A 7,200-nucleotide genomic window follows, 5' to 3' on the forward strand; every position below is an offset into this window, starting at 1 on the left:
AAAAGTAAATGTATTCATTATTCCTTCTTAAAATTATAAAATTATTAATTTGATTGTATGAAATTGATAAATAAATAAATGTAACATAAAATTTTCAAATTTATTCAATCCAATCTCTTATTAAAATCACTCAAATTACTAAAAAATAAATAATAATAATAATAAAACTTATCCACATATAAAACATAAAAATAAATATATTAATTCTTCTTTCCTAAAATTATAAAATCAACATTTTAAACATTGATATAATTTTATAAACTTTCAAAAAAAACAATAAAACATAAAAAAATATTTATAAATTTGAGAAAAAAAGATAAATATAACGTAGCAATAAAAATACTTCCTTTCACTCCTTTTCAAATTATAAACACACTTACTCCCCTCATTTTAATAATTCAGATTTCCATTGAAACCCTAGTAGAGATAACACATTTAGATGTAAAAAATATTATCATACATTTCTAGGTTTAAAATACTATCATACATTTGTATGTTAAAACTAGTATCATACATTTATATAATATATAAGTATTCATATATTATAAAAGAATTATAATTAAATATAATTATGATTAAGCATTGTTAGAGCTAAAGTTGATTATGCAACTGCTAGATTTTATCTCCACTCCTTACATTGTAACCACAAATAGTTCTATAATTCCAAAACGCTATACAAAATAGTATTAATACACTAAGGTGAGTGTATTATATTATTTAAATAATGTGTGAAAACAATAAGCGTAGCATGCCATATTATTATAGAAATTTTTAAAATAAATATAATTACTATTAAATATAGTTATTAAATATAATTAAAGTTTATGTAATTTTTTAAATTATTTTTTACAGTAATTTATTTTCAAATTCACAGTGAGGATAATTATTACAGTTTACTATTCCTAAATGTAGGTTAGTTCATTGTTGTTATTTAAAGAAAATTATCCATTTGGAATTATTAGTTGGTGGTATATAATGAGGTAGGTGTTACTCATGCCAGGATTGTGAGTCTTGGGCGGTTAACCTATTTCTTTACTTTAAAGAGAGAGCTCTTATCCAAGCACAAATAGTTTTAGGGCATAAGGTTCATGTAATTACATTAGTAAGCTAGTCTATGTTGGAATAGGGTTTCCAAAATTTTAATTTAATTATCAATTATTAAGTGGATGGTAAGGATTTAACCTCCATGAAATATTCTAAAATATTCCTAGTAATATATACAAATCAAAAGTTGAAATTTATCCAAAAAAAATTATATTTTTTTTTCCCTATTTAATTAAATTGATTATCTAAAACAACAAGAGTTACATACAACGATGTCCATGAGGTTTGCAAATATTGCAACATGATATCAAAGTAAAAAATTAAGATTTAATATAATTTTAATCTAATTTAAATGTTTTTTTTTTAATCATATAAATGCAGATACATCTTTTTAACCTATAAAATGACAGATTGGTTCAAAATTTTTCAGATAAACCATGTCACAAACTCTCAATTAAAAATAAACTTGGATGTCTAAACAATTGAGGTTGTATTGAAGACTCACAGTTTAGGTTGTATTGATAAAGTCCAGTATCACCAACATTTGTTCCAACTGGCAGATAAGCACAGTGCTGAAGTTTTAAAAAACAAGATACCTACAATTATAGAATGGAGATGAAAATAAGCGGAGGGAAATCTTGGAATAAAAGCACAACATGCTTAACACAATTATGGAATGGAGATGAAAATAAGCCCAGTGAAATCTTGGAATAAAAGCACAACACCCTTAACTCGGGCGTTAATTCGCTGCTGAAACCCATAAAGCAATTCTGAATATGTATGTGTGCATGTGCACTAACACACAGGTGAGTGAGTGATCTCCATAATAGTACAACACCCTTAACAGTGTATAGCAACGCTGAGTATGTGTATGTCATGTGCTTGACTAACAGACAGGCGAGTGATCTCCATCATACCGCCAACACCACTCATTGAAAGTTGTAGCTAGTTTAACAAAAGACCCGCAGCCGGCACAAGCTATCAAGCAAGCATTCAATCATTACATCAAATATTGCCAATACAAATGTATCCAACAAACACCTTTATAAGGTTAGAATGTTAGTCAAGCCACAATAAGAGCCAAGGAAGCTACAGAAGAAAGCAATTTATGCAACATTTCAATACTTGCTAAACCCCTCAGTTACCCACGGACAAATTTGAGAAAGAAGGTTATCTCAAAGTTTAAATTGTTGCATCCTGTGTCCATACCTCATCATTTTGACCAGGACGAATCTGTTTCACAAGATGTTCAGAATCTGCAGATTGATAATCCAATCCAGGATTACTATTGGTGGGTGGAGTCCTTGGGTGTTTTAGCAAAGCAACTGAAGTCATTTAACAAAAAACCAATTAAAATTTTACATCATATTTAAATATTGGTATGCTCATCATCTTTGAGAAATATGCCTGGAAAAACCTACACTCAACCATGTTACCTCACATTTGCAAACCAAAATATGGAACTTAATCTAATACACGAAATATAGTCATCTCAGTTCACCTGGATGTGGTTGTGAAACCAGAGAAGATGGTGTAGCAGCCACTACAGTATATGGGATTGGAGGAAAAGAATTCACCATCCATACTACAAGGGCGCTTGGATGAGTCGTTGTAGGTTGGAATAGCTGCAGTCAGAAAATTATAAATTATGTTAGATTCAGAGAAACTATGCAATATAGTTGAATGGATGTTAAACTGATGGTTAATTCCAGGAAAAATAAATGTATCAACCAAGAAAATTATTTTTCAAGTTATAGGAATTAATTTCTGAACCAATGAAGTCGTGACTTACAAAATGTGCACCAACAACAGGACATGCACCCCCTTTTGAAAGTGCACCAACAACAGGAGATGCATCCCCTTTTGAAAGTGCACCAACAACAGAACTATCTGCAGGAGGAGTGCGAGCTTCATTCGAAGGCACACAAGCATTGTCAATAAATAGGATCTTGATTTCATGACTGGGTCAAAGGTTTTTGCAAAGCTGGTGCTGCCAATTGAGGGTGAAAAAAAATCAGAAAATATTTTACAGTTTGTATTAGATATGACCAATGTTCATTTAAAAAATATAGTGTTTCGACTTCGCTTAACTTTACTTAGATGGTATCCGTTGGCTTCCATAAGAGTTTTAACCTCATACATCCAAGTTAAAGTCATCCAAAGTAAGTAAAAAACCCCAAATAGAAACTGAGAAGATACAATTAGAAACGAGAATGCCTCAACACACAGGACAAGATGATTAAAATTATCCACCCCTCAGAAATTCTAACCAGAACTTTGATGTGATCTTCAAGGTTCCAGGCAGGAGTTGTAAGGGGTGGATATACCTTTGATTTATTAACGTTCTGAGCCGTGAAGCTTTAAGACCAGGAAATCTCAACTTGTGTCGAAAAAGAGGGTTCGCTTCAATCAGCATTTTGAGCTCCAGCAACAAAATATTCCGAGCCACCTTTGTATCTGCATATTTAGAAAGTTGTTCATTTTATCTGCAAGTGTAACCAATCAAGGTCTCAGGACTTCTCAGAGACTAAAACACCACAAGGAATAAGGCAAGGCATTGACTTTTCGCATGTGATGTGGCAAATCCCTCCAGCTTACTCATGTTTTAGGAAGAAAAAAATGATGGCAGATACTTCGCCAGACGAATCGATATACAATAAAAGAATACTTTTCAGTCAAATTAAATAGATAAAATAAAAGAGGAGAAGCGTTTGGTTGCATGGACCTGAAGTTATCCAGAGTAAGAAGTTGTGTGATCTCTTTGTAAAGTTCCTCATTGAAAGAAGAGAATACTTTAAGATCCTTCACCAGTATTTCCACAGCTTTTGCTCGATCTTGCCTGGACAATATAACCAAACAACAATTAGAACTGACCTATCCAACAACATTCACATGACAACCAACAAAACACTAATTCCTGCAGTTGTTCTAGAGGAGGACATGACTCACTTGTCCAAAGCTTCAAGATATTTCTGCTTCCTAATCTCAAAGAAGATTTTCATGGAATATCGATTGTCATCAACTTTTGTGAAACTAGAAAGATACCACTCCACTTCATCCCACTCTCCAGCCTGTACTTGATCTTCAAAATATTTCATGTTGAAGTAAAAGCCAGATTCTTGCTCTAGTCTGCAGCATGTATTTAGAACTTGGTATGAAAAATGTCTCTATCCAACAACTTACAGGTTTGAGCTTCAAAACTTTGGACACATTAATCTTATGCCAGGGATTCAAAATAATAGCAAACAAATATCTCTCTATCAATCCAATCTCCTTTTAAATAGATAACAGCAGAGAAAAGCATGGATTTATATTTAGTTAATTGACATTAGCTTCAAAACCATGCATTTTACTTTTGGAAAAATAGCAAGGCTTGTCTGTATTCTTTTGCCATATAATTGCATGTACATGGTAGAAGAAATGGGAAAAGTTGTGAAACCCATACAAATTTTGTTATAAAAGAGCAAAGGGTTGGTAAATGATTGATTGCTTACTTATGGACTCGTCATCCCTGAACTACAAGATTAGGAACACAAGCTCCCTACTCAGGGACAACATCGACCCTGCTTCCCCAACTCGCTCCAGCGTTTAGATCTCGGAAGTGAATCCCCTTCCTCCTTAACAAGTTTATCGCAAGCAATACTCTATCAAGCTTCTCTGTGGCCAAACACCAGGAAATGTAGTGTGCACCCGGAAATTTCTACAACTACACCAAACTAAAATTCAATACAATTAGAAAAGAAAGAACAGGAATTGGAGTAGATATTAGAAGCCAACAATTGGATTTTGACTTGATGTGTGAAATCTTAAATCTCTTGGCCAGATAGTGATTATTTTTATGATCTTTCTTGAAGCTAACGTTACTATGTGTGACAGAAAGTGTAGGAGCTGAACCACACACATAGACCTACATAACAAAGTACATCCAATGATTATTGTTATGATGTTTCTTGAAGCCAACATTACCATTCCTGATACATATACACATATTTTCACTATAGCCAAAGGGTAACTCAGTTGTCAAATCCTACGGCCATTTTCAATCAAATATTACCCCTCGTCTACAGATGTGATCCCTTGAGCTGTAGCAGCTGCAACAACAAGAAAATCCGCTCTGAGAGGATCTCATGCTACACCAAGTTCGTAATATACAATAGATTTGCGATCACGGTTCCGCGATTAGGACCTTTGAATCCCTATTTTCTCAGAGCTCCATCGATAGCCCATGATGTCCATAAGTATCAGATGCAGAGCCCATGATGTTCATAAGTATTAGATGCGGAAACGATGTAGGAAAGGCCATAGTCCTACGGTAAATATGCAACAAACCACTGAAACAACTTTCGTAGACCTCGCAGACATTCATGAGGTATGAGAGTTAATGATACCCTAGTACGTAGCTATACATATATTGAAGGTTGTCGTAATTAGAAACAAGAAATTGCAGGTATAATAACAATTACGCATTGGTTAAATGACTGGTACACGTGACCCTGTCCTGGTCATTTAGTTTGTAAAAACTTTGTCAGCAACGACCAATTTCACTCCGCCGCCTCATAGAGAGTTCAAATTGTGATGGGATGTTTTTCTCAGCTTTCTGATATGATTTCAAATAATAAAATAGAAATTATTACACTTAAATTTAACTTTACACCAAAAAAAATTAAACATGGTAAATCAGAGATGTTCTTATGGAAATGAAAAATCATTATAAAGTGAGTTATGGTTTTTTTGAGAATATGATATTTTAATTTATGGTATTGACTCATGGTAATGTAGCAAAGTCTATTTAAGATTAAAAATATTTATGGTAAAGTAAGAATTAATTTTCTTAAACAAGAATCTCGTTATGCATTTTTCCAATTGTATATATGTTCAACTTATATATGAATTAGTTTTGTACTTAATAATAAAAATAATAGTAGTTTAAAATAAAGTTATAATTTAGTTAGTTTTTAATATTTTTTTAATTCTAGCAATTTGAGATGTATTATGAAGTAAGTTTTTTTTATGCTTATTATGGATTGATGTTTATCATTTACTTTGTAGATCTTGACTTAAGATGGATATATGTTGGATTAATTCCTTCTTTTAAATTGGCTATATTCCACATCAATACCATGAGTTCTCATAAACCTGTAGCTCAAAAACAAAACAACGGTAAGCTAAGATTACCTTAACTACCCACCAAAAATCAATAATAAAAAATAATAATGTAGAAATTTTATTTCTATTATTTTAATTTGAAGTTATTTCTATTTTAACTTAGGGTTATTTTTATTTTATTTTGACACAATTAAAACGTGTAAGGACATTATAGTACATCATCTCTACTATACTAGATTGGACATGGCTTCTTCATATAATAATTTTGTAAACTTTACTTTGTTATGCATAATTATATAACTATATCATATAGTGTATTATTAGTTGTTATTATTATAACATCAATATATTAATAAGGAATAGAATTTTAAAATAATTTGTTAATAGATCATAAAGAGTAGAATTTAATTGTTGTTATATGTTTATGTGTTTCAATATCAACTCATTGATTTATTCTTATATTTCCAAAAAAAAATTACTTTTAATCATTAGAATACAAAATATTAGTCTTTTTTCTGGTCTAATTTCTCTAAAATTCAACAGGAATTTATTGAAATCACAAGTTTGATAGGTAACCCCTACACAATCCAAGTGCCCTAGGGTTTTTTCAGGGTGTTGAATCCATATATACAATTAAAAACCAATTTAAATAACACAAATCAAAATTTCACCTCTCCCCCAATCAAGGTGGGAGTCGGCGGATCACCTCATTAAGGCGATGTTAATGGAGTGTACTGGGAGGTACAGAACGACCGCCCCCCACATGTTAGAGGCGATGTGTAAGGACCTGCGGTTCCTTGGCACACCCACCCAATGTGCGACCGAGTTCGGTGATGAACGAAGGTTGGAGAAAAGTGCGAAGTGTGAGTCCTTGACGAAGTGCGCGAAGGATATGTTATAATACGCATCGAAGGAGGACGAGCGAAGGTTTATAGGTGTGGGGAGCGAAGGCTCAACCCACGGGCCGACCTCATATATTGTGGAGGATGTGTGTTGAAGTGTTGGCCGACCAACACAAAGGCAAGCAACAAATGATATGTGAGAGTGTTG

The 7,200-nt window shown here is 32.6% G+C and overlaps 1 pseudogene; it reads right to left on the bottom strand.

Moving 5' to 3' along the window:
- Positions 1-2,226: 2,226 nt before the first annotated feature.
- LOC149208124 (protein TOPLESS-RELATED PROTEIN 2-like) lies at positions 2,227-4,602 on the bottom strand (annotated as a pseudogene).
- Between the last annotated feature and the right edge of the window lie 2,598 nt (positions 4,603-7,200).

Source organism: Pinus tabuliformis, chromosome 1_2 (assembly GCF_031772625.1).
Source record: "Pinus tabuliformis cultivar Carrire ecotype Pingquan chromosome 1_2, CPIR1, whole genome shotgun sequence".
In the NCBI taxonomy this organism is placed as follows: domain Eukaryota; kingdom Viridiplantae; phylum Streptophyta; class Pinopsida; order Pinales; family Pinaceae; genus Pinus; species Pinus tabuliformis.